Consider the following 26,170-nt stretch of genomic DNA (forward strand, 5'->3'; position numbering starts at 1 on the left):
ACCAAAGACAAATTCCTTGTGAGTCCAATCACACTTGGCCAATAAAGAATTCTATTCTATTCTATTCTATTCTATTCTATTCTATTCTATTCTATTCTATTCTATTCTATTCTATTCTATTCTATTCGTAAGGCACAAGAGCCCATCAGGAACTTATCATTTATTTTACCTAACAACACAATGTTAATATCACTCCAATCTCAGGACTCACTTGGTTTAAGCTGGCGCCCAGCGGTGCCCTTAGCATCCTCACCCTTCTCTCAGAAGCTTTTCTTCCCAGAGAGTTTGCTTCTTTAGATTGGCTTCCAGATTTAGTAAATCTTCTTTGAGATCTCAAATACATACACAACTGGCAGAATTTCCACGAAACCACAATAGAATTAAGCATTCTTCTTTGCTTTGAAGTTGAGTAGGTCCTTCAAAAGCCCATAGAGTGTCACATTTCTGGGCTGGGCGTTAAGCTTATTTGATCATCCATAGATATTAAAAAAAAAAATCTCAGCTATGTCTATCCAACCACAGCGACCTCAACTGGGAGGAAAAACTGTCACTGGGTGACATAGCGGCTTTTTATGAAAGAATTATCTTCTCATCATCCCATTTTTATTTTAAAAGGCATCCTTGGTTACTGTTGAGCTAATCAATTGATTACACCCAGCTCCAGATTCAACAACAACAATAATCTGAACATGTTTTTACATTGTTCTGTCCATGCCTAATCAACCAGCCCTTTGAGGGGGGTTATGATAAATAAATGAAGAACATCTGCCTGGGGAAATTGTTACTATAATAATGCAATATTAATGTGTTACTACTTTGTGGAGCCATTGCTGGATTCTTAAAATAGACAGCTCTTGTTTATAAAAACTCTGACTTCATATCTTCTGGCAAGAAAGATTTCATTTGCAGTTTCCAGGAGTGACTGTGCTTTCAAAGCAAAGACTCCAGAAATGGAGAAGACCAAGGATGAAACCGTAAGATTTTCAGCTACAAGTCATGGATGGCACAAGTGTCAATTTCCTCGTTGGTCAACCAACTCTCTTAACTTTTCTTAGCACCCTTCTATTGGCAGTCACAAAGGACTAACTTGTCTGGCCTTTTAAGACCCGTGCTTAAGAACATGAGTGCTCGCCCGTTGAAAGATGTGTTTTGATCTGCTAAAGCTCACAAGATCGCATAGTAGAATTGGAAAAAGTCCTGAATGCTAAAAAATACCAAGGCTTGTTTCATCATCCCTTCTTTCCTCTCTTCCTCCCTTTCTGTTTCTGTTTTATAAATATATTAAGACTGGAGGGGGAGGAGGGTTAACCCACCTATTTTATTTCAGCTGATTTCATTTGCTAGCCAAAACATACCCCTCCCCCAGTGCTGAATCAGAGCACCATTACTTAAACACGGGCTATCAAATTTTACTAAAAGAAATATATGTGGGTATATACCTACCTGACTAACCCTGTTTTTTTTTTCCTTTGGATACAGGTAATCTTTGATTTATGACCAGGTGCTTAGCAACTATTCAAAATTATGATGGGCCTGAAAAAAGGAATGTACCACCTGGATCGAAGTTCTGACACTCAACCACATGGTAACATTTGTGGTTCTTTGCAGTCTCCGGCAGACAAGCGAGTGGGTTTTATGATGGTTTTATCAAAAACTGGCACTTACTTCCAGTTTATGTCAAAAACAATGGTGGGTTTCAAAAAATTTTATTACCAGTTCTGTGGGTGTGGCGTGATAGGCGTGGCATGGCTTGGTGGGCATGGCTTGGTGGGCGTGGCAGGGGAAGGATACTGCAAAATCCCCATTCCCTTCCCATCAGCTGGGACTCGGGAGGCAGAGAATAGATGGGGGCGGGGCCAGTCAGAGGTGGGTATTTACCGGTTCTCTGAACTACTCAAAATTTCTGCTACCGGTTCTCCAGAACTGGTCAGAACCTGCTGAAACCCACCTCTGGTCAAAACCGTACCATGACGAATGGTGGGTTCGCTTAATGACTGCAGCGTTCAGTAAACCTCTGTTTTCTTTTTTACCACAGCCAAGTTCGCGTAACAACCGCTGCAAAAAAAAAAAAAGGTAAAAATGGCTCAGTCACATGACCAATCTGTTTAACAACCTATATGACTTATGGTTGTAATTCAAGAACTATCTTGCAGAGCAGAGGTTCAAAATATAACTTGGCTTAGAAGTGACCATGTGTGCTTCTGTTGTGGTCCGCCAGCAGCCTGCAGAGCTGGCAGGGGAGTCGGACAGCGATGAGGCTGAGGAAGAACATGGGCCAGTCCTGGAGGCTGGAGAAGGCCCGGATGAGGGCTCTGCGTCAGAGGCAGAGATGGGGCCAGGGCCATCGGGGAGTGAGGTGCGGACTCCAGAGCCTCCAGAGACTGATAGGAGTGAGGCAGAGGAACAGAAGGAGCCTGTTCCTAATGCACGCATGAGAAGAGCTGCCAGAAGGCAAGAGCAGCTCAAGCAAAGAGGACAACTCGGGAGTAAGGCCAAGAGATGATTGGCCCCTCCCATAAGGCTTAAAACAGATCAGCAACGGCGTTTGGGCTTTGCCGGAAAACAACATTGATAGCTTCGTCTTCTTCTTCATCTACATATTTTTGTATCTGTGACTTCTGAACATTTGCCAAGAAAGGCCTTTGGCAGTTTGCCTAATTGGACCAAAGTTTGCGATAGGACTGAGGAATTTGTGTTGGGTGGAATTTGCTTTAATTTAGTTGAACGACGTTGGGAATGAAGTAATTCTCAGCTGTTTGAATAAAGTTTGTTTGTTTTTTCACTGACTGATTTTCCTACTACTTACTTGGGCCTGGGTCACAACATCTTCATCCTGCCCTTAAATAAAAATGAGGACAATCATTTCATGATAAATAGGATGCTACCAAGCATGATCTAGCTTTGGAGAAGATGATTCAGAGGTCCTCAGCCTTATCACTCAGGTTCTCCCTCTCTGGCTGTCCCAACCAGCAATCGGTGGGTGGGACAGCCCACCTCCTTGGCATGGTCCTTTTCTCTTTCTTCCATTGACCTAGTGAGGCCAAGAGAGCTCCCCAAGATGAGGTCATCTCCCCAACCTCTATCCTCCTCTACAGCTCCCAGTAGACCAAGACTTGTGACTGAAGAGAAACAGGATCTTTTGACGATCAGCTAACACAACAACCAAACAAACTCATGCAGATTCCATCTGGAAATGACTCTCATGGCCCAAAACAGTTCCCTGATTTGACCTTGAAACACATTTTCCCATTTTCCATTGCAAGTAGCAGCAGGAAACATTAACTCAACGTTTCAGCCAAGACTGCAGGCACCTCCAGAAGATGAAATGTTTAATGTCCCCAAAGAGGATGATTACAAAATACACATCTGCAGAGGGCTCAAATTTAAACAGATTAACAGAGTTGGAAGGGACCTTATAGGTCATCTAGTCCAACCCCCCACTCAAGCAGGAGACCTTACACCATTTCTGACAAATGGCAGTCCAATCTTTTCTTGAAAGTCTCAAGTGATGAAGCTCCCACAACTTCCGAAGGCAGCTTCTGTTCCGTGGGTTGATTGTTCTCACAAATGATCAGTAATGAGTTACTGAATTCACCCCTTCTTTCGTTTTAATTGCATTCCAAGATAAATTAAATCAAACTTTGTTTGGATCATACCCCTTACAGTTTGAACCAGGTACAAAAGTGACCGAAGTACTTTGGATTATTAAAAGAGAATATTTGTAGCTCAGGTTTGAACTGTGAGGTCCTTGGTGCTTTCTGAGCTTGGTGGTCTTCTTGTGGACCTTTCATTACCCAACAAGGTAACATCAACAGTGCTAGATGTGCTAGAAACATCCGCAAGAAGGCAACCAAGCTCAGAGAGCACCAAGGACCCCTCATAATCTGGATTAAGCCACAAAAGAACAAGGTAAACCTCTCACTAAAAACCAGGATCTCCTCCAAACAAGATTTCCTGAAGCAGCCCATTTCCAAAAGCACGTTCTTCCTTTTATTTTATTTATTTATTTATATTTATTTGTCGAGTACGTATTAGATAATATATATAAGTATAAGAATGAATTAAATACATAAAATAGATACAAATAGAGGAAACATTAGGACAGGGACGGTAGGCACACTGGTGCTCTTATGCACGCCTCTTACAGACCTCTTAGGAATGGGGTGAGGTCAACAGTAGACAGTCTAAGGTTAAAGTTTTGGGGTTTTTTGGATGAAACCACAGAGTCAGGTAGTGCATTCCAGGCATTGACCATTCTGTTGCTGAAGTGTATTTTCTGCAATCGAGTTTGGTGCGGTTTACCTTAAATTTGTATCTATTGTGTGCTCGTGTATTGTTGTGGTTGAAGCTGAAGTAATCATTGACAGGTAGGACATTGTAGCAGATGATTTTATGAGCTACGCTTAAGTCATACCGAAGGCAGCATAGTTCTAAGTTTTCTAAGCCCAAAATTTCAAGTCTGGTGGCATAAGGTATTTTGTTGCGAGCAGAGAAGTGGAGGACTCTTCTTGTGAAATATTTCTGGACATGTTCAATTGTATTAATGTCCGATATGCAGTGCGGGTTCCAGACAGATGAGCTGTATTCGAGAATTGGTCTAGCAAATGTTTTGTATGCTTTGGTTAGTAGTGTAATATTACCAGAGAAGAAGCTACTCAAGATTAGGTTAACAACTCTTAATGTCTTCTAGGAGCGCTTCGTTCCACTGCGCTTCAACAGAAAATCCATTCTTTTTAATTCAGCTGCCGTGTGTCGGTGGCATGGCAAACCGGTGATCTCAGCATTCAGCATGGCATTCTCCAAGCTGCACCTGGCAAAGAGGCATCTTTGCATGCCTCATTGTTTTCACAGCCAGTGGTCAAGCACCGTGAACTTCGCCCAGGAGCAGGAGCAACCTCTGTGATTCTGGCATCGACCTGTACTTACTTGCCAGACGTCAGAGGTGAACGAGGGCCAGGAGAGAAGGCTGTTGAACAAGCAACTCTTGAAGCATGAAGACAAAAGCTGGGCTTAACTTTTTTTTTGTTTTTTGCCTAGACATCAACCAGTCTTGATGATGCTTGCCTGTCTGGCATGATGTGGGCTAGCCCGTTTAGAGGAATTCACCTTGGGTTCAGTTTCAGGGCACTGCACATTTTTCTACGAGGCTCAAATTTTAGTTCAGGGCTCCCCGATGCCCAGGTTCCCCCAAGGGGGTCCAGCCAGTGGTTGCTGGGGTGGGAAGGATTGCCAAGATGGGAGGACAGAGGGCAGGATTTGCGATCAAAAGCAACCGGTCACATCTGTCTCTGATGTTGAAGACCAGATGCATTTATTTTCTATATCTTAGATCTTCTGTATAAGAGCCGCGTTGGCGCAGTGGTTAGAGTGCAGTACTGCAGGCTACTTCTGCTGCCTGCCGGCTGCCTGCAATTTGGCAGTTCGCATCTCACCAGGCTCAAGGTTGACTCAGCCTTCCCTCCTTCTGAGGTCGGTAAAATGAGGACCCAGGTTGTTGGGAGCAAGAGGCTGACTCTGTAAACCTCTTACAGAGGGCTGTAAAAGCACTGTAAATTAATATACAAGTCTAAGGGCTATTGCTATCTTGCAGGGGGGGAGGGAGATTACACCCTACTGGTGGTCCTTGATTTATACCGACAACTGAACCCCAGACTTCCATCGCTAAGCAAGACATTTGTTAAGAGAGTTTTGCTTCATTTTACGCCTTTCTTGCCACAGTTGTTAAGTGAATCGGGCTTCCCTCATTGTCTTTGCTTGTTGGAAGCCAGCTGGGAAGGTGATAAATGGCGACCTCATTTCCCTGGGACACTGCAACCGTCATAAGTACATGTCAGTTGCTAAGCACCTGAATGTTAAACACACAACCCTGGGGATACTGCCACACTTACAACTGCAAAGACCAATGGTACACCACTTTTTCCAGTGCCTTAATAATTTTGAGCAGTCACTAAACGAATGATTGTAAGTCAAAGGCTGCTTGTACAGCCTTCCTAACCTGGATGCCCTCCAGAAGTCAAGGGTTTCCCCTCCCTAAAATCTCACGGTCTGCCCCTGGAAGAATTCTGGGGTTTCAACCCCACCAATTTGGAGAAGCCAAATTTGTGTTCCTACAAGACACGGTGACCCAGGTCTCTTGCCCGATGCCATATTCCCATCAGTGCCACTTTTCATTTAAATCAACGCAAGTTTCTAGCCCTTAAGTTTCCAGGGACGGTTTCCGATATGGGCTTTCCATGTGGGGTCCTTGGATCTGGTCTGTCTTAGATTTGTTTGGGCCTTTATCTGGTATGTTGATTGCGGCAGCTAAACACAAAATTCGGCTGCGCAATGAAACCCGAAACGGGTTATCCCTTCAGTCTAATAGCTTTTCCCTAATCTCAGCATCTTTCTAAACCAGGCACACATGTTTATGGTATTTTTCCAGCGCATTCACAATTAAAGGCCAATTGCTGAAAAGGGCATGAACATTGCCAGAGCTATTGGCACCCTCCCCTGCTCTTCACTTTCTGTTCAGGGCGAGAGGAATGAAGAGAATTTTGCTGAGCAAAATGCTGAGCTAACCCTCTGCTTCCAGATATAGATGATCTCGGTTTGATTCTTTTCCAAAATGCAAGAAAATCCAAGGAATTTTAAATTATTATTATTATTATTTTTGCAGATAGCCAAGAGAAAAACAGCCGCCACTGTTGTGTTTGCCAGGGTTTCTAGGGGCAGGGAGTTCCAAAGATCAACTCTGCTGTAAAATAATATCTGCAAGGAGACCTCACATCTTCTGAGAAAATGGATGTTCGGTTGCACTTTGCTTGTGGATACCTGTGAACTTGAATGGCTCAGAGAGAGAGATGAATAAATTCACAAAAGGCAAATTTGCCAAGAGCTACTGATTTAGGAAACACAGTGTGGTATCCAGACTGGGAATGCCTACTCCAAATACCTTTTGGGTAGGTGATAGGTGAGGGGTAGTAGTAGGTCTGTCTACTATTTGCAAATATTGAGAGGGAACTGATTGGCTAGAGCAGTATTTTCCAACCTTGCCAGTTGTAAGATGGGTGGACTTCAACTCCCAGAATTCCTCAGCCAGCCATGTATGGTAACTTTCTTAATAGATGGTGGGTATGCAATAAGCATAATATATCTTGACTTCAGCAAAGTGAAAAAAAAAAAGAGCTGGCTGGGGAATTCTGGGAGTTGAAGTCCACAAGTCTTAAAGTGGTCAAGTTTGGAGACCCTTGAAGTAGAGGAATAGGATGAGCCTTGAGCTAATCAAGCAGAACTATTCTTACGGTCCAAAAGTTGCCAGACATATTAAAGACATGTTAAAGCCAACCCCCCCACCCAACCCACTTAATGTTTTCAAAAAGATAAGGCAGACAGAACAGCAATCCACCCCATTGACTGCTTGTTAGAAGGTGGCTGGGAAAGTTGCAAACGGTGATCGTGGGATCCCTGGATCCTGCAACCATCGTAAATGCATGCCAGTTGCCAAGCACCCAAACTCTGATTACATGGGGTTGCTGTGATGGTCGTAAGCGCAAGGACTGGTTGTAACTCCCCCCTTTTCAAGGCTTATTAAGTTAAGAACTACCTGTAAGCTTATTTTGGGGCTGCAGCTTCAATGCTGCTGTGCAGAATTACTCTTGCTTTGAAAAAGTGGGTGGCTTGTAGAGAGCATATCTCTTTCTTAGTTTTTTGCACTTTGCTGTCCCATGTCCCAAAACCGAGACTCTACTTCTATTGGCCCAACAGCAAGCGAAGACATCTACGCACGCACGTTGATCTTCTCTGCATCCCAGGGAGATGATTCAACCTGTAGAACATCATCTCCATCTTGCCCCCGAGGCTTAGTTGAAAAGGTTTTGGAAAAGCTGGTGGGGTGGTGCTGGAAAAGGAGGCCACTCTTTCAAATTGCAGGCACAGACATTTTGAATCCAATCCCCTCCTCCCCCCCCCTCCTGCCCCCCAGAAGTTTCTATTTTTATCTGCTGGGCTTGGAAGGTTGACACTAAACGTCAAGGCTACACTTCAATTTGTCAGCCATCACCTCGTTTGTCAATCGGCAGGCAGCTTTTCGGTTGTCAAAGGCGGCAGGATCCATGCCGGAGCATCGATCAAACGTCTGACGCAAAGAGGACAAACAGCTGCCCCAGGGAAGGCTCCTGTCAATGCCTGGATTAGGGGCCTCCGAGGAAAAGGGGGGAAAAAACATCCTGGTTGAACTCCGATGTTATTTTCCTTTTTCCCCCCCCCCCCAGGTCAACAACAGAGCCTCGCTGGGCATGGACTTCGAGGGATGAAGCAAATATCTTTCAGAGGTTGGATGCGGGAGGGGGCTTGACTTTGAGAAGAGTCCTAAGCAATTTGGGATTTGTTTGGGGAGGGTTGTTTTTCAGGGAGGGTGCTTAGAATTATTAATCCCTGGATTAATTCAGGGAAGGGCTGGGATGCAAATACCGTGCGGGGAGGTGTTGTGATAAGGAAGGTTTGGGTTGGAACATGGAGCTCAGGGCTGGTATTTTTTTTTTTTATTATTATTGACTGGGAATGTCTTGAAGTTTCTCAGTTGTTTCTTCAGTTTCTCAGAAAGAATTAAGGTTTCTCAGTTCTTTGCTTTGCTCTCCTGCCCTTTAGAGGAGTGTTCCTTGACTAATTTTCTCCACTTCCCATATTAGTTTCCCATATTAGTTTCTCCACATTTCACTGGCTGGCTGGTGGGTTGAGACTTCCTTCCTTCCTTCCTTCCTTCCTTCCTTCCTTCCTTCCTTCCTTCCTTCTTTCCTTCCTTCCTTCCTTCCTTCCCTCCCTCCCTCCCTCCCTCCCTTTTCCTTCCCTTCCCTTCCCCTTCCTCCTTCCCTGCCTCCCTTTCTCCCTCCCTCCCTCCCTTCCCCTTTCCTTTCCTTTCCTTTCCTTTCCTTTCCTTTCCTTTCCTTTCCTTCCCTTCCCTTCCCTTCCCTTCCCTTCCCTTCCCTTCCCCTTCCTTCCTTCCTCCTTCCCTCCCTCCCTTCCCTCCCTCCCTTCCTTTCTCCCTCCCTCCCTTCTTCCCTCCCTTTCTCCCTTTCTCCCTCCCTCCCTCCCCCCTCCCTTCCTTTCTCCCTCCCTCCCTCTTTCTCTTCCTTGATTTTCCATTATGGCTTTCTGACATTTGAAGACCCAGAACATTGGGAAGAGAGTAGTTTGGAGAAAGTGGCCCTACAGGATCCTCATCTCATGGCACCCCCTGTTCCTTTGGGGGGGGGGCTTGTCCTCTCTGCACAGTCTCACCTCCTGAACTCAATCTGGTTGCTCAGCCTTCGCATCATATCAGGGTTTATGGCGATGGGTGTGGTGGTCAGGGCATCCTGCCAGAAAGGATTACTGTCTTGTTGCAGCCCAAAAGCATGACATTCTTTCAAGCAGGCAAGCCTGTAGGGAAGCTGGGTGGGCTGATGTATGCCGTCATACGTGATCTATGTAGCCTCCCCACCTAGCCTTGCTGGGGTTGCAAGTTGAAATGCCTCTATAGCTATTCTGACTTCAGTTTGATCCTTGGGCCCTGCACATTTGTTCCCTCACTCAATATGACTTGGTCTCCTATAAAGGCAAAGGCAGAGGCAGAAGCCTGATCCCTGGTCCCTGAATCTCCCAATCCTGCAAGAGCTTGCTGGATCCATCCCCTACCTCTCTCATATTCTAGCTCTCTCTATTGTAATTGTGGGTTTTGTTGGCCTTCATCTGAGCGCCACTTAAGGGACAGGCCTGATCTGGAGATTCCCTCGGGGGTCTGCAGGGAATAAAAGGGATCCCTTGTATTGGGTGTCAATCTGGTTTCGATAGCATCCATTAGGAGCTCTCCATGGTGCTGCAGAATTCCTGCCCCCCTACTCAGGAGTATTTGCCAGCTCTTTCCAGACTGGTGTTTCTCACCAGCTTGGAGATGTGTGGACTTCAACTCCCAGAATTCCCCAGTCAGCCTGAGTTCTGGGAAGCGAAGTCTATACTTCTTCAAGGTTGAGAAACACTGTTACAGATTATGTCTAACATCTTCCAAGCTCTCAACTTGCTTGGAAGAGAGGAAGGGGTGTTGGTAGTGTCATCTAGTCCTTCAATATCTCTCAAGTTGATGTTCTCCATATAGCTGGAGACAACAATTCCTTCAGCTGTGTTGGTTAGGTGTTCTGGAAATGGCTTTGCTATGCAACTCCAAGGCACCTCTTTGCAAAATCCCTGTTTGGTTTATCTAGCTCTCCATGTAATGCATCATGGATTGTCCAGATAGGAATAAACCTGAAGTCTTTTTTTTTCCCATTCTGGATGAATATTTATGAATAAAATAAGGGGGGAAAGTGAGATTCTAGTTTTTCTGCATTCTTAATTCTGGAGGCACTTTATTTGTCTTCAAAATCTGATAAAACACAAAAGATTGTTTGGGCTTCACATAAACTCCAGACCCTTCTAAATTCTTCATGGTAATGGATAATCTCTTCAGAAAGCACAGACACTGTCTGAATTGGGAAAAGGTAAAAATTTTAGGGAGAGGTTCAGTTCTCCTATTTTTTGCATGCAATTTGTCTGTTCAATCACTCTAAGGTGTCTAGTTGAGGATGAATACTCTAAATATTCCCAGTTATACACTCTCTCTGTGTGTGAGAGAGAGGGGGGAGGGAGGGAGGGGGAGAGAGAGAGAGAGAGAATGAGAATGAATATGTATGTATGCACATGAATATTGGAATACTATATTTCTTTTCCAGGAGGTTGGAAATAGGGATGTTAAATATATGTACCTTTTTTTTTTCCAATTTATTTTTTCCTCAGTATTCTGCAGTATAATACGGTGTCCCAACCCACTAGTAATCCTCTCTTGTCAGGTTGTTGCACGGTGAAAGTTGATTTAAAAAAAGGAAAGAGAGAGAGAGAGAGAAAGAGAATGGCACATAACCTATAATTCCATTTTATTCTAATCTCTACATTAATCCTCTGTGGGTGTTTTTCTTTTTTTAAACAAAAAGCCACGCACTTGTTGAATTAGATAAAATAAAGCGAAGTCTGTCAAAGCCTTGCCGAATCACTTCTCTGCAATGCGGCTTGCCTGGCTGCAAAGCAAACAAACCTCGTGCAAGACAAACGGAGATTACAAAAACAGAAAGGAAAGCATTTGCTGAAAACTCGGTCTTTTCTATTTGGCAAATGTGGCCTGTGGTTTGTTTCTTCGTCTGAACTGTTCACATGTGGCCAGACAGAGTTCCCTATTTACATATCTTATGTTCGGTTTAAAAATACAAGGGCATCAGACTGAAGGAATAAATCAACAGGTGTGAATAGCGGTGAGAATACCCGCTGCGTGAGGTCTCAAATACCAAGGTAAATAAATACAAATTATCAGGAGGTCCCTGTTGCTTTATCTCAAGAGGAAGCTTGTTCGGTATACATTGGGGGCCACACCAAAGAAGACCCTGTTTCTGGGTGCTGGTTTACAAGATCTGGCTTGAGCAGGAGACCTTCCGTTATTTGGGAGAGATTTTTGTGAGATAAGGTTATTTCCAAGTATCAAAGGTTAACTGTGAAGGACACAAAGTCATTGCTTCTTTTCCCGTCTGCATTTTCATTTTGGTTTAAATTAGCATTTTCCAGATGGGCAATCCCAAAGGTGGTTGAGATGAAGTCTCCAGAAGCCTTCAAAGGCTTCAGAAGAAAACAATCGCTGAAAACAACAATGACCCGCAGACAAGAAAAGGAACCCGAGTTAAACTTGAAGGTCCACAGAACATATCTAACATGTATTGGATGCCAGAAAGTGTCTTTTCCAGATCTAGAAAGGCTTCCATTGCTCCTCCTGTCCCCAACGGAAGCCACATTACAAAGGCAGGAAGGGACTTCAAAGAAACACGCTTGGCATGTAAAACTTGACTGTCAAAAGTACAAAGGAATAGCTAAGATTTAGAAGGCAACCTAGGTCAGAAGCGCTTAATGCCTTTACCTTTTGGGTCTCTGGTTAAAAATGGTGTGTATGTGGAGGAAATCTTACTCATTTGCATACCAAAGAACAAAGGGTAGGATTGGGTCCTGTTTACTAGAAGAATAAAAGAATAACAGAGTTGGAAGGGACCACCTTGGAGGTCTTCTAGTCCATCCTCCTGCTCAAGCAGGAAACCCTAGACCAGAGATCTCCAACCTTGGCAACTTTAAGACTTGTGGACTTCAACTCCTGGCTGAGGAACTCTGGGAGTTGAAGTCCACAAGTCTTAAAGTTGCCCAGGTTGGAGACCCCTGCCCTAGACCATTTCAGACAAAAGGCTGTCCAATCTTCTCTTGAAGAGCTCCAGTAATGGAGCATTCATAACTTCTGGAGGCAAGTTGTTCCACTAATTAATTGTTCTCACTGTCAGGAAATTTCTCTTTAGTTCTAGGTTGCTTCTCTCACACACACAAGCACAAACACACAAACTATTTCACTCTTGCAGACTTCTGCCCAGGACAGCTTCCCACTCAAAGTCATTCTCCCAGGGACACACAGTACTGATTTAAGATCCTGCAGAACCCCTACAGTTGAGTTATGAAAGGAAGTTTCCAGCCTTCAATGGATTAAAAATAGGAAAGGGGAAAAAAATCTGTGGATACTGTTATATATCAGAAGTGTAAAAGTGAAAGGCTTCCTTGGTGCTTTTCTTTTCTTTTCTTTTCTTTTTTTTTCTTTTTTTGCAGTTTTTGGGGACATGAAGACCTCCAAAGACAATATTAATATCATCGGTGTGGAAGGACAAATTACACCTGGATTCTCTAACAGAGAAAGTCACCCTAGCAAATAAAGACTTCTTTCTTTAAATAGCCGTGAAGAAGTGTTTTTCCATCCTTTCCTTTCCTTTCCTTTCCTTTCCTTTCCTTTCCTTTCCTTTCCTTTCCTTTCCTTTCCTTTCCTCTTTCCCTTTATTTTCCTTTCACTTTCCTTTCCCCTTCTTCTTTCCTCTTTTCCTTTATTTTCCCTTTCTTTCTCCATTCTTTTTCCTTTCCTTTCCTTTCTCCTTCCCTTTCCCCTTCCCTTCTTCTTCCTTCCTCTTTTCCTTTATTTTCCCTTTCTTTCTCTATCCTTTTTCCTTTCCTTTCCTTTCCTTTCCTTTCCTTTCCTTTCCTTTCCTTTCCTTTCCTTTCCTCTTTCCCTTTATTTTCCTTTCGCTTTCCGTTCCCCTTCTTCTTTCCTCTTTTCCTTTATTTTCCCTTTCTTTCTCCATTCTTTTTCCTTTCCTTTCTCCTTCCCTTTCCCCTTCCCTTCTTCTTCCTTCCTCTTTTCCTTTATTTTCCCTTTCTTTCTCTATCCCCTTTCCTTTCCTTTCCTTTCCTTTCCTTTCCTTTCCTTTCCTTTCCTTTCTTTTCCTTTCCTTTCCTTTCCTCTCCTCTCCTCTCTTCTCCTTTCCTTTCCTTTCCTTTCAATTCCTTTCCTTGTTTTTAGGCCCAGATTGGGGGCGGGGGGGAATGCACAAATGGGGTTCAAACGCTAATGAAATGATAAAACATCTCATACCCATGACATGGAGACAACTACTTACCAATATAAACAAGAACCTGGGTGGTAATGCTAAAGGTTTGCCTTTTCCTTTCTTTCTGTTTCCCCCCCCCCCTTCTTTCTTTCTTTCCTTTTTGACAGCTCGTGGTGGCAGTGATGAATCTGTGAAGTTATCTAATTTTCCACTGTTTTAATTAAGGGGCCTGCATGCTGAGGGCGAACAGCTGGATTCTTTGTACTGCTTTCTGTTGCCTGACAGAGAAAAATGTTGGACGGCGACTTCAGCCAAGCTCTCGGTCTGACCTGAGCAGATGAACGTTCTGGGATTCATAAACTTGTGGTTGGAAAGCAGAAGGCATTTTGAGCGGCTTCTTGGCCTCCTCACAGGCCAACGAGTGGTTCATGCAGCGAACTCCCTTTGTAGTCCTCCCTGCAGCGAAGATGGTAATTGAAAGGTGAAGCGTCAGCTTGGAAGGGAAAACCTAGCAGTGGATCCATTGTCTTTAATGGAGGAGAGTTTTTGATGGAGCAATTTAGCTTTGCTCAAGATGTGTTGGACAAGTCAAGAGGGAGTTTTTCTGGTCTTCAAGTGGGGTCTTCGGTGGAGGAGTGTTTTTGATGGAGCAATTTAACTTTGCTTGAGATTTGTTGGACAAGGTCAGGAGGGAGTTTTTCTGGCCTTTGAGTGGGGGAACTGGGAGTTTCCTCCAAGGAGTAGGTGGGACCAGGAGAAAAGAGGAGGTAAAAATCTCCATTTGATTGTATGGAACTGTCAGCTTTCCGAGTAACGCATCCGCCAAAAGCAGAACTCTGAAGCAGGTCGATTCCTCAAAGAACATGTTTATTGGATACATCATATCGGCACAATCAGTGAAAGCCAACTCTAAAAGTTCCCGTGGTTTCCCCCTAATTAAAAGAACAAATATTTCCCTCCCTGGATGTCCCCAGTCACATTGCCCAATGAAAGTAGCTGGCAGGCTGCTTGGTCACTCCTCCCCTTCTTCAACTGCCACCTGTTGGGATGACCTTGGTTCCCACCAGAAAACTTTTTGTTTTGACTATCTAGTTCCCCCTCCCTTCCAACTCTCAGAGTTCATGGCAGCACAATGAGGCAGCACAAGATGGCTTCAGCCAGGTTTGCTTCAGAGTTGAGAGTAACATTTGAATAGAGAGTCAGCATGATGGGGTAGAGAAGGCACCAAGATGAGAAGCAGGAGACTGTAAGTTGTAGTTCTACTTTAGGCATAAAGCCAGTTGGGTGACCTCAAGCCAGTCCCCCTCTCTCAGCCCTAGGAAACTAGAAATGGCCAACCACTTTTGAAAAACTTTGCCAAGAAAACTGTCCGGGCACTCTTTTGAGAATTGGACAAACATTTTTTTTAATTGAATGCAATTACAAATTCTAAAAGCAGATGAACACATTCCTAAAACGATAACGCTGATGGTCTGGTGTATGAACCGGAACTGAATCCTAAGATCACCAGTGGCTGAAAAAGACATATAAAAGAATACATTTTGGGGAGGGGGGAAAATGGGCATTTTAAAAGCAAACACATGTTAACAGCCTTCATGGAACAGAGTTCTTGGATAGATTGTGTGTAGGGGGGTGTATGTGTGGGTGGTTGATATTCTTCTGGAGGTCTTCTGATTCCAAAATTAAATCCAACCCTTTGATGAACAAGAACCCAACGGAGGGGATCACGTGAGGCAGCCCACATAGACAATTTATTTATTTATTTCCAATTTATATCAGCACCCAATTCATAAGAGGAATGAAGCTGGACGAGATCTCCATTAAAGAGGAAATTGCGGTGTTCGCTTAAGGACCATGGCAAAAAAAAAAAAATCCCAAAAATGAATCAGGTTCAGTCACATGATGCCTCGACTTTCAACCACAATGACTTACGATCATAATTCCAGGCTCAATTAAAGTTATAAGTCAAGGATTCTCTATTTCTCTGTATCTGTCATGGCTTGTGTCTTTGTCATCTCTGGACATGACTGCTCCAATCTCTTCAGAAGGGTTTCGCGACACCCTTGAATAAATACAAATAATATTTGTTTGATGCATTTTCTCAAATTGTCCTAACTGCCTTTGGGCAAAGATAACCGGTCCCTGGAAATTTATCATCTAGATTGTCCCAATGATCCGTTTCCATGAGTAGGTGTGAACGCAGATCAATCAAGAAATGGGTGGATGGGATGAGTCACACTCAAGCCGTTGAAAGCGGGTGATCCATTCCATGATGTATACACAACCGGTGCTTCTTGTAGTGATTTAATCAGCTGGGGATTGAATGACCCTAAAGACCCTTTGGAAGACACTGATGTGTCTTCTCAAAGTGTCTGCTTGCCTTTCTTTTTCTCGCTCTCTCTTTCTTGAATTTCTTGAAAGCCCAGGGTGATAACTCTCTAAGAGAGTCAACAATTTGGAAAGCGGTCAACCATCGTCAGATAATCAGTTCTGGGGAAGGAGATGAGTTTTATTAGTGGCGCAAGAGATACAAGCCAGTGTCCCTGCTGTGTTTACACTGAGCTGCTGAAAGACACTGTGTAATTGCAATTAGCACAAGGAAGCAACTTCTGACTGCTGGTTTGAGTTTTTATCGAGTCAGATTGTTCACATCGACGAGGATGTTGTGCCACCAGATTCTATAGGCTCCGGCCCAACTGATGTTGGACCCCGTTGAAGTTAAATGATTGTCAAGCCTAGTAGGAAAAGTTGGGGGTGTGTAAATGGTTCACACAGGTGGTAAACGGTTCACACAAAAGGACAGCTGCTGAACTTTAACTGGATTTACATTTTTATGCACCCCAAAATATCTGATTGGAACACATATTGTACAGTAGTGGTCAAAATTGTGGAAACCTTATGGGAAAAGTGTATTTTCTAAAACTAGCTAATAACACCACTTTTGGGGGAGGGTAGAACCATAAAATTATATATCAATGAAAAGCTCATTTAATCAAGAATGTAGCGCTATAACCATTATGAAGGATTTGCTATTAGATTAGCAGTTACTGAAAAGTGAAAATGTAGAAAAAACGAGATAGACAAAAATTATTACCATGTCAGTTAATACTTTGTTGGGTAACCTTTAGCATGAATGACGGCCTTACAACATCTTCCCATGGAGGGAACCAAGTCTTTTAGTTCTGCAGCTGTTATAATGTGAAACCAAGATGGAATGATGGCTTCTATTAACTGGGTTTTATTGCTGGGTCGCTTCTGACTAACAAGCTTCTTTAGTCAGCTCCATTGATTTTCAATTGGGTTAAGATCTGGGCTATTCCCAGGCCATTCCAGCAATGGAATATGATTATCTTGAAACTCCAAAAAAAAAAAAAAAAAGTGGTGTTATTAGCCATCAAACCTCAAAAATACACTTTTCCCAAAAGGTTTCCACAATTTTGGCCACTACTGCACAGAGAACTGCATTCACTACTCAGACGTATGTTTTTGTCTGAAGAGCAAGTTTATCCCTGTTGGGATTAAGTTGTTTGCCACACAGCTACTATTAGGACCATTTAATTGCATGATTACCTTAGAATTTCTCTCCAACATTACTGATTCTCTAAAACGGTCTGCAGGTTGCATGACTGACTATTTGTTCTGTTCTAAGCGCACATCTTCGCACAGCATCTACGCACAGAATTAATATTGCCATCGCTGCTCAATTCCGGCAGGGAAGGTACAACTCAAACATTTCCCTAGAAGAAAGCCAGAGATTTGTCTCGGTAGGAATATCTCCGGTTAGTCAAGCCAATTGCTTCGCTAGTTAGGACACTTGTCAAGGAGGAATCGGTTTTTGTAGAGTAAACAACTGACTTTCGGCGGAGGAAAATCAAGGAAGGGAAAGGATCTGCCAATTTCCAGATATCCTGACTGGTGGTCAGCACACTTCCTTCAGCTGTCGAGGAGAAAAATGTCACCCGCTTCCAGCCAAATCTACTTTGTTTTCAAGTTCGGAAGCAGGGATCGAGTCGAGAAGAAAGAAAAAAGGACATCATGAAACTCTTCGAAGTCTTTTCCCCCCAAAAAGAACATCCTTGTTTCTGTTGATCTTTGCATATTTTGACCATCAAGGCAGTGGTGGGTTGCTCCCGGTTCTGTCCGGTTCTTGCAAACCGGTAGTAAAAATGGCAGTAGGCTCCGGCCACCTGCCTGGACATCATAATGGATAATCTGCACATGCGCAGAAGCGTGCACGCTCCCATTGCAAACCGGTAATAAAGGTAAGTAGAACAGTGATGGGTTGCCCCTGGTTCGCATCGGTTCTATAGAACCGGTAGTAAAACCGGCAGGAGGCCCCGCCCACTAACCCCGATGTCATCAAAATGCTTCTGCGCATGTGCAGAAGAGCATGCACGCACGTGAGCAAAGCAACCCCATTGCGAACCGGTAGTAAAGGTAAGTAGAACTCACTCCTGAAGTAGAACCCACCCTGGCATCAAGGCTACCTCTGTTGACCTAATCACGGTTCTTTTAGAACTTTTTTCTAACTGGATGTCATGGGACAGACACGGGCCATTGATTTTGAAGGGAAGGGGAACTGTGAGAGGAAAGAAGGGGCGACAGCCGTCGCAGCCTCGATGTCTCGGGGCAGCTCGGCACCCGGCTGGGGCTGGTGGCCTCTGTTGTGGTGGCAGGGGCAGCAACAGCAACGAGCCAGGAGAAGGGTGGCCACTGGTTCCAGCTTTCTGGAAGGAGCCTGGGCCTTTCCCGTGGCAGTGCTGGCAGTGGCGGAACTGGCATCATTGCTCTTTTTGCTGGTGCTCATGTTGAGCCTCTCTGGAGCTGCGCACCATTAATTTCCAGAGTCAAAAAACCATATTACAGATCATCCTCAACTTACAACTGTAATTGAGCCCAAAATTTCTGTTGCTAAGCGAGACAGTTGTTAAGTGAATCACTGCAATTATTAAGTTATGATTGTTAAGTGAGTCTGGCTTCCCCATTGACTTTGTTTGTTAGAAGGACACAAAAGGGGATCGTATGACCTTGGGACACAGCAACGGTCACAGATATGAGCCAGTTGCCTTGCATGTTGAATTTTGATCGCACGACCATGAGGATGCTGCAACAGTCATAAGTGTGAAACAACGGTCACAAAACCCTTTTTTCAGTGCTGTTGCATCTTCAATCGGTCACTAAACGAACTGTTGTTAGCTAAGGACTACCTGTATATATCAAGATGTATCGCTTATCTTTTTCATCCAACAGACACACCTCCCTCTAACTGGTATTGTACAGCTATGTTGGGCAGGGGTGAAATCCAGCAGGTTCTGAAGGTTCTGGAGAACCGGTAGTGGGAATTTTGAGCAGTTCGGAGAACTGGCAAATACCATCTCTGGCTGGTCCCAGAGTGGGTGGGAATGGAGATTTTGCAATATCCTTCCCCTATAATGCCCACCAAGCCACACCCACCAAGCCACACCACGCCCAGCAAGCCACGCTCACAGAACCGGTAGTAAAAAAAATTGGATTTCACCACTGACGTTGGGGTACGCTTCCCATCAAACCCTGGTTCTACACCCAGCCAACATATCTCAGTTCTGTCTTATTTAATAGGTTGCCCTTAAATGTCACAGTTGAGGATGGTTAGAGCGTCTGATACATTCATACCTCCCTTTCTCTTGGCATCAGAGCACATCCATCTGTGCTGTACACTCATCACCGTTTTGATTGGAGAGGTTTATTGTTTACCTTGAAGGAGACAACTCCTTAATCCCAAGAAGATACACAAGACGAAGTAACACAAAATGTGGTTTACGGTACAAAAGGCCGATAAAGTTTAGATCTGCACTTAGTTATCAAAGTGAGCCCAATTTCAATTTTTTTTTTTTGTTTTCAGAGAGAAACATGTGGGTTCCATCCCAGCTCATCAGAGGTGGAACACATGTGGTTACTAGCTTTGAAAGGAATTACAACCAATTTGTAAATAATTGGCATTGGGCTATTATAAACGGCTATTAATCACACCAAGTGTGGAACCGTAACAAAGGGTTGTCCACCATCCTAAAAATAGGTTACTCTTGTTCAAGGTTGCCACACCCCATTTGTAGCCATTCCGTTTATCTTTCAAACAATCCCTTGCATGAAGGTTGGATCCGCTCAATCATCACAGGATTGTTTTGGTGGGCCTTCCTTGCTTTCTTGTATGTCTTGAAATTGAACTTTGAAAATATACAACTGGAAAATCAGAATGACATTGGGCTTTTGTAAGTATCTTCTCTAAATCGAGATCGTTAGGTGGTCTGCCACCCAATGATTATGACCTTAGAATGACAGTCGTGGTCCCAAGGAGAAGACTTGACTGTAACAAGTGACATGATAGCAGTCTTCCAGTATTTGAGGGGCTGCCACAAAGAAAAGGGGGTCCACCTATTCTCCAAAGCAGCAGAAGGCAGGACAAGGATAAATGGATGGAAACTCATCAAGGAGAGAAGCAACCTGGAACTAAGGAGAAACTTCCTCACAGTGAGAACAATTAACCAGTGGAACAACTTGCCTCCAGAAGTTGTAGATGCTTCATCACCGGCAGTTTTTAAGAAGAAAATGGACAGCCATTTGTCTCAAATTGTATAGGATCTCCTGCTTGAGGGGGTTGGACTAGAAGTCCTCCAATGTCCCTTCCAACTCTATTCTGATGAGCAAATATTCTGGTGAGCAGAAATAACATCCTCGTTCCTCACCAGGTGCACATCCGTAATTGCCTGGCTATCGTGTCTGGGCCAAACCTTGTTTCAGTGCCATGAATGTTCTTTCTTTTGGTAGCCTTGATGTTTGCCATCATGGCTTGAACTGAAGGGCATCCAGATTTTAAAGAATTGTGCCTGTGCGTGAAACTGCAATCCCATGTTCGGGATCTGTTTCTGGCATTTAGTTATGGAAGTGTGATTTCCCCTCTTCAGTGTGGCCTTATCCCACTCTATTTCTACTTGCTCTGTAAACAACATTTTGTGAAATCTCAGCTTAACAATGGAGACAAATTCCTATATTTGCTGTTCCTAATTTCAATAGGTCAGATTTAATCAGAGAGAAGATGTGAAATGAAGAACAGAGCTTGGTCCCCAGATTGTTCCCTGAAACTTTCTTTCCTTTCCTTTCCTTTCCTTTCCTTGCTTTGCCTTTTTTCTTTCTTTTCTTTCTTTTCCTTCCTTCCTTCCTTCCTTCCTTCCTTCCTGCCTGCCTGCCTGCCTGCCTGCCTGCCTGCCTGCCTTCCACTTTATGAACCTATTCTAGCTTGTATCATATTCATAAATCAATTTTCAAAACATAAACAAATTCCTCAGTTATCACCTGTGCTTTGTTTTTACTGTAATTTGACGTGGCTTTATCAGCCCCCTAATTACCACTTGTTTTTAATGTATCGAGGAACAGTTCTACTGTATTTATCTGAAACTCAAGTGTGCTTTTATTATTTTTTTTAAATAGGGCCCTGCCTCCTAAACTTAATTATACATATTTAGCTTGGCATGAAGCGTAACAAAATCATAATCAATAAGAAGAGGCAGGCATCCTGTTGGGAGAAGCTGGTTTACCCTTTGCAAATGATGCTTTCAACTGCAAAACATTTTTTAATTCCATCTCCTTTAGACTTTATAATTAGTGAGAAATATTTAGTTAGGCCTTTGAGGGGTGGAGACTTTGCTCTTGGCTCCATTGTCCCATTACGGGCCAAATCTTTCCACTTCTAAGCAATGACTCATACTTTTTCAGAAGTTGGGCAGACTTATTTGGGGGGTCTGGGGGCCCTTTTTCTTAAGTTTTATCTGATGATCCAACAATAGCGATGAATTAAGTGGAGTCTTAAAGTCAAGCCACTTTACGTGTCCAATATGGTATCACACAACCCAACGGTTGAGTTGTGTTTGCGATAGAAAACTTGAGAGCTCTGGAGATGAGAACTGTTTTGAGCCAGAGAAGACAAACATTTTCATTGATGTCCCAAAGCTTTTTAAAAAGGCAACTGGACTTCGTTTTTTCTTTGAAAATATTTCACTTTTCATCCAAGTAGTTTCTTCCGTTGTTTTTTAAAGAAAAAAACAAAGTCCAATTGCCTTTTTAAAAAGCACCTTTGGGACAACCATGACTTGGATGATTGAGATGCTCCATGGAGATTTTCATTGATGGGCTTGGCCAATTTTGAAGCCCTGTCCCAGACACTTTCTTAGAATTGGCTGCTATGGGAAGAATTAATCTGTCTAATATTTCTCTGGTAGATGTGGCTAATCACAAAACACAACACAACACAATGATATTCCATTCAGAAGACCGATTCAGAGATTTCTCTGGATTGCACACTCTCATACCTTACAAAATTGACTACATATTTCCATCATACATGTACCACAGTATTATGTGTCCCTTTTATATATATTTTTACTACTATAATCCATGTACTCTATGCCATAAGCTAAATACTATAAATAAGTGCACACTCTTGTTTCCTAGGATATATTTTAACATCTCAACTTACTTTTAGATTTTGTTTTCTTGGCTGGATGGACACACTTCTAGACAAAGCGCTGGCCAATGTTTTACTCAACCCTTGTTATTTTCCAAGAATGTCAACATGGATCCCTGAGGAATTCATGGAAACAAAGACTAGGCTTGAAGAAGGCTTTCAGCTTCCCATCCATGTTATTTTTCAATCCAAATATTTTTTTTAAAGTAGTTAAGGATGGGTGGGGGGTAACCAACCCTAAGATGGCTCCATCTCCAAATATATTGCTCTCTGTTCTGGATCTCTGTTCTGCATCTTCCAAACAACAGCTGACTTGCTCCTTAAATTAAATTTGAATTAAAAGCGGCCTCCCATGTTGATTGCTGTTCATGTTTCCCTCTGTGAAATCACACAGAAAAACATATCCAAGAAAGGAGAGGTTTTGTGGGGAATCCTTATAGATATTCCCATTTGGAAAAACCCAACAGCCAGGTTGGATAGTTGAAGGATGATCTAAAATGTCCATTGTCCCAGAAGGTGCTTTGGACTTCCTTAGTCAAGATAGCTGTGATCCAGAGCCAGAAGTTCTCTTTTTTAGCTCCAGATGTTGCTGTTTCCAAAATAGTTTCCATTGGGGGCAGAGTTAATTCCCAGCCCATCAGCCCTCAAGATCTGTGGTGGACCTCAGCCACACTTTCCAAAACAAGCATTTTTGGGGCAAGGGAGTCTTGCCAATGGCCTCAAAAGCCTTCTTTTTATTTTTAACCACTTCAACGGGGGCTTTGCCCAGGTTTCTTTTAGTTTGTTTTTTTGAGTGTTATTTATTTCTTACATTTTTTTTAAAAGTCCACCTCTATGTTCCCACTGAGTGGTTAACAGGTTGGTGAAACAAAACCATAAGCAAATAAAGTGTAACATTAACAGAGACGTACGGTTGAATAAATGCATGTATATATACCAGGCAGACATAGAAGGGATGTTTAAAATCATAGCAGTAGATGAAGGTGTAAGAGCTTGGTTGTCTCAAGAAAAGGAGAGGATTTCTGAACAGAGACCAAAGCAGGACAATGTACTTTCTCCTTTGGAGACAGTGTCTCAGATGAAGGACATCAAGGTTTGATATAACCAAAAATTGATCCTCAGTTCTGACACACCTTTTGCTGGAGCATTTGCTTCTGAGTCTCAAAAAGGTCAACATGGTGACTACATAAACCATGATTGTGGGGTCCTTGGTGCTCTGTGACTTTGATTGTTTTCTTGCAGATGTTTCATTTTCCAACTAGGTAACATCATCAGTGCTAAAAAGCAGGAATTTTGAGTAGTTTGGAGAACCAGCAAAATACCACCTTTGGCTGGTCCCAGAGTAGGGTGGGAATGGGGATTTTGCAGTATCCTTCCTCTGCCATGCCCACCAAGCCACGCCCACAGAACCGGTAGTAAAAAAATGTGAATTTCACCACTGGTCCCAGCCCATCTCTTTGCTACCTTCCTTGCACAAATGCCCTTGGTTACCGCCTTTACAAACACTTGGCTTATGAGTGATCGCTTAGCAACCTTTGAAGTTATGACAGACCTATCCTGGTTCACATTAAATGGCATTAAGGATTCCATGATTTGTTTTGTGCAGAAGAGTTCCACCAACACCATCCCTTTCTTTTCTGGCCTTCAGCGTCTTCTACAATCCATTGCCCCCACTCAGAAGGGAACGGACAACTCACCGTGGCCAACTCGCCGCAGCCAACTTGTTATGACACAATTCAACAATTCCAATTATTGAAAATAATTTTAAAATTGTTTTAATTTTTCTCATTCACATTTCATTTTGTCCCTCCTTTGGCATCCTTTCTTTAAGGATTCTATTCCACTGTTCCTTCGATATTAGTTAACTTTTGCGCCGCAGCAAGTTGGCCATAGTGAGTTGGCCACCATGAGTTGGCCATGGTGAATTGGCCAGGGCGAGTTGACCATGGCAAGTTGGCTGCGGTGAGTCGGCCAACATGAGTTGGCCACGGCAAATTGGCCATGGCAAGTTGGCCACTGTGAGTTGGCCATGGTGAATTGGCCATGGTGAGTTGACTATGGCAACATGGTCATGGTGAGTTGGCCAGCATGAGTTCGCCATGGTGAATTGGCCATGGCAAGTTGACCATGGCAAGTTGGCCATGGTGAGTCGTTGTGGACACCCCACTCAGAATATCTGATTGCACCCTCAAGAAACACGGAAAGCCCTTTCATTTTTTTTTTTGTTAGGATCCTAAGTTTGGAATATATCGCAAAGAATCAAGCGTTTATCAAGATCTGGATTCGCAAACTATTTCCTGAGGATCCCCCCTCTTCCCAAATGGGGTCACAAAAGGTCCACTCTGAAGGGAATCCATTAATCTCCTTGTTGTGAGCGAGGAAATGTGGAACAGTGCAGGTGCGAAGAGTCTCTGGGCTATTTTTGGGAGCCTGTTGAGTTGAAACACTCGCAGGAAGTGCTGTTTCCCCCTGGCAGAAGGCTGAGTTATTATTTTAGGCAGTGGAACTAAAGTTCGTGTGCAAGGGATTGTTTTGTTTTCATGCACCTTGGGATGGGGAGGGGAGATTTGCTGGGAGTTTGCCTCTAGCAATAACAGCTGCTAATTAATTAATTAATTAATTAGTTAATCAATCAATCAGCAAAGTCCATCTGAAAGGCCGAGATACACTTTGTGGATCCCCCCTTTTTGATGGTGTGGGTCCCATTCACTTAAGCTGACTTTGATTTTTGGACAGCGCTGAAGTGTCCAGCTGAAGAGGAAGCTTATCACCTCCTTCTGAAATAAAATACGGTTCATAAAAATCAATGTTTATCTCCGAGAGTTCGTGTAGATATGGGAAATCAAGGCGCGAGAGGAACATGCCCAAGCACCTTTGCAGAAATGTGACTGGCCAAAGGCTATTTGAACAATTTCTCAGCGTTCTTATTCAGGAGGGATACTGAGCTGACTTATCTCTGGGCAAAATGTGGTCTTGGATGTCATGAAAGGGCAGTGAATTGTTTGCGACTCAGTTGGCGGGAGCTGCATTGTTATTGCTGGGGAAAAGGAAGGGCATTTCGGCCACGGCTGCCAAAATCGCTTGGCTGACTTTAGCCATGATGCATTTGGTCAGTGTGGTATCCTTGAATTCTTTCTTTCTTTCTTTCTTTCTTTCTTTCTTTCTTTCTTTCTTTCTTTCTTTCTTTCTCTCTCTCTCTCTCCCTTCCTTCCTTCCTTCCTTCCTTCCTTCCTTCCTTCCTGTTTGCCTACCTGCCTGTTTTCCTGCCCTCCTTCATTCCCTCCCTCACTCCCCTCTCCCTTTCTCTTTTCCTGCCTTCCTGCCCTCCCTCCTTCTGATTTCTAGCAATAGCAACAGCACTTAGACTTATATACCACTTCATAGTGCTTTTACAGCCCTCCCTAAGCAGTTTGCAGAGTCAGCCTCTTGCCTCCAACAATCTGGGTCCTCATTTTACCCACCACGGAAGGATGGAAGGCTGAGTCAACCTTGAGTTTGTCAGGATCGAACTCCTGGCAGTGAGCAGAATCAGCCTGCAATACTGTATTCTAACCACTGCGCTGCTACAGGTCTTTTAATGGTCTTTTACAATAATCTAAATACCCTCCCATAGTGAAGGTTTTGTAGTGGTAACCAAGTTGTGGTCCCTTTTCTTGACCTTAGCGACCTATAGTTAAGATGGAGTACATCTTCCATCACACCACACACCACCCACTAGTGATTGTAAATATCCCGGATTTATTTATTTATATTTAAATTTATATACCACCCTTCTCCCGAAGGACTCAGGGCGGTGAACAGCCAAAAAGATAAAAAAGGAAACATATCGGATTAAGCAACCCATTTTATTACTATTATTATTATTATTATTATTATTATTATTATTATTATTATTATTACACTTTTTCCACATTTAAAACACGAATTTTCATTTATCACAGCTTTCCCGTATCAGTAACAATATCATCCATAACATTCATATTTACATAGATTCTATTTCTATGGTTCACTATCCTATATTATACAATTGTTTAAGTTATAGTAATATCTACTCACATATAATCAAATTATCATCAATATTATATAGTTCTTATACATTATACATTATACATCTTATACATTAATTTTACTTCTGTTCTCAAGCCAGGTATACCATCTACTCCAAACTTGGTAGTACTCAGATTCTTCTCTCTCTTTCATTTCTGTAGACAACCTATCCATTTCTGCA

This window comes from Pantherophis guttatus, chromosome 11 (genome assembly GCF_059756535.1).
Source record: "Pantherophis guttatus breed Tessera chromosome 11, ASM5975653v1, whole genome shotgun sequence".
NCBI classification, from domain to species: Eukaryota; Metazoa; Chordata; class Lepidosauria; order Squamata; family Colubridae; genus Pantherophis; species Pantherophis guttatus.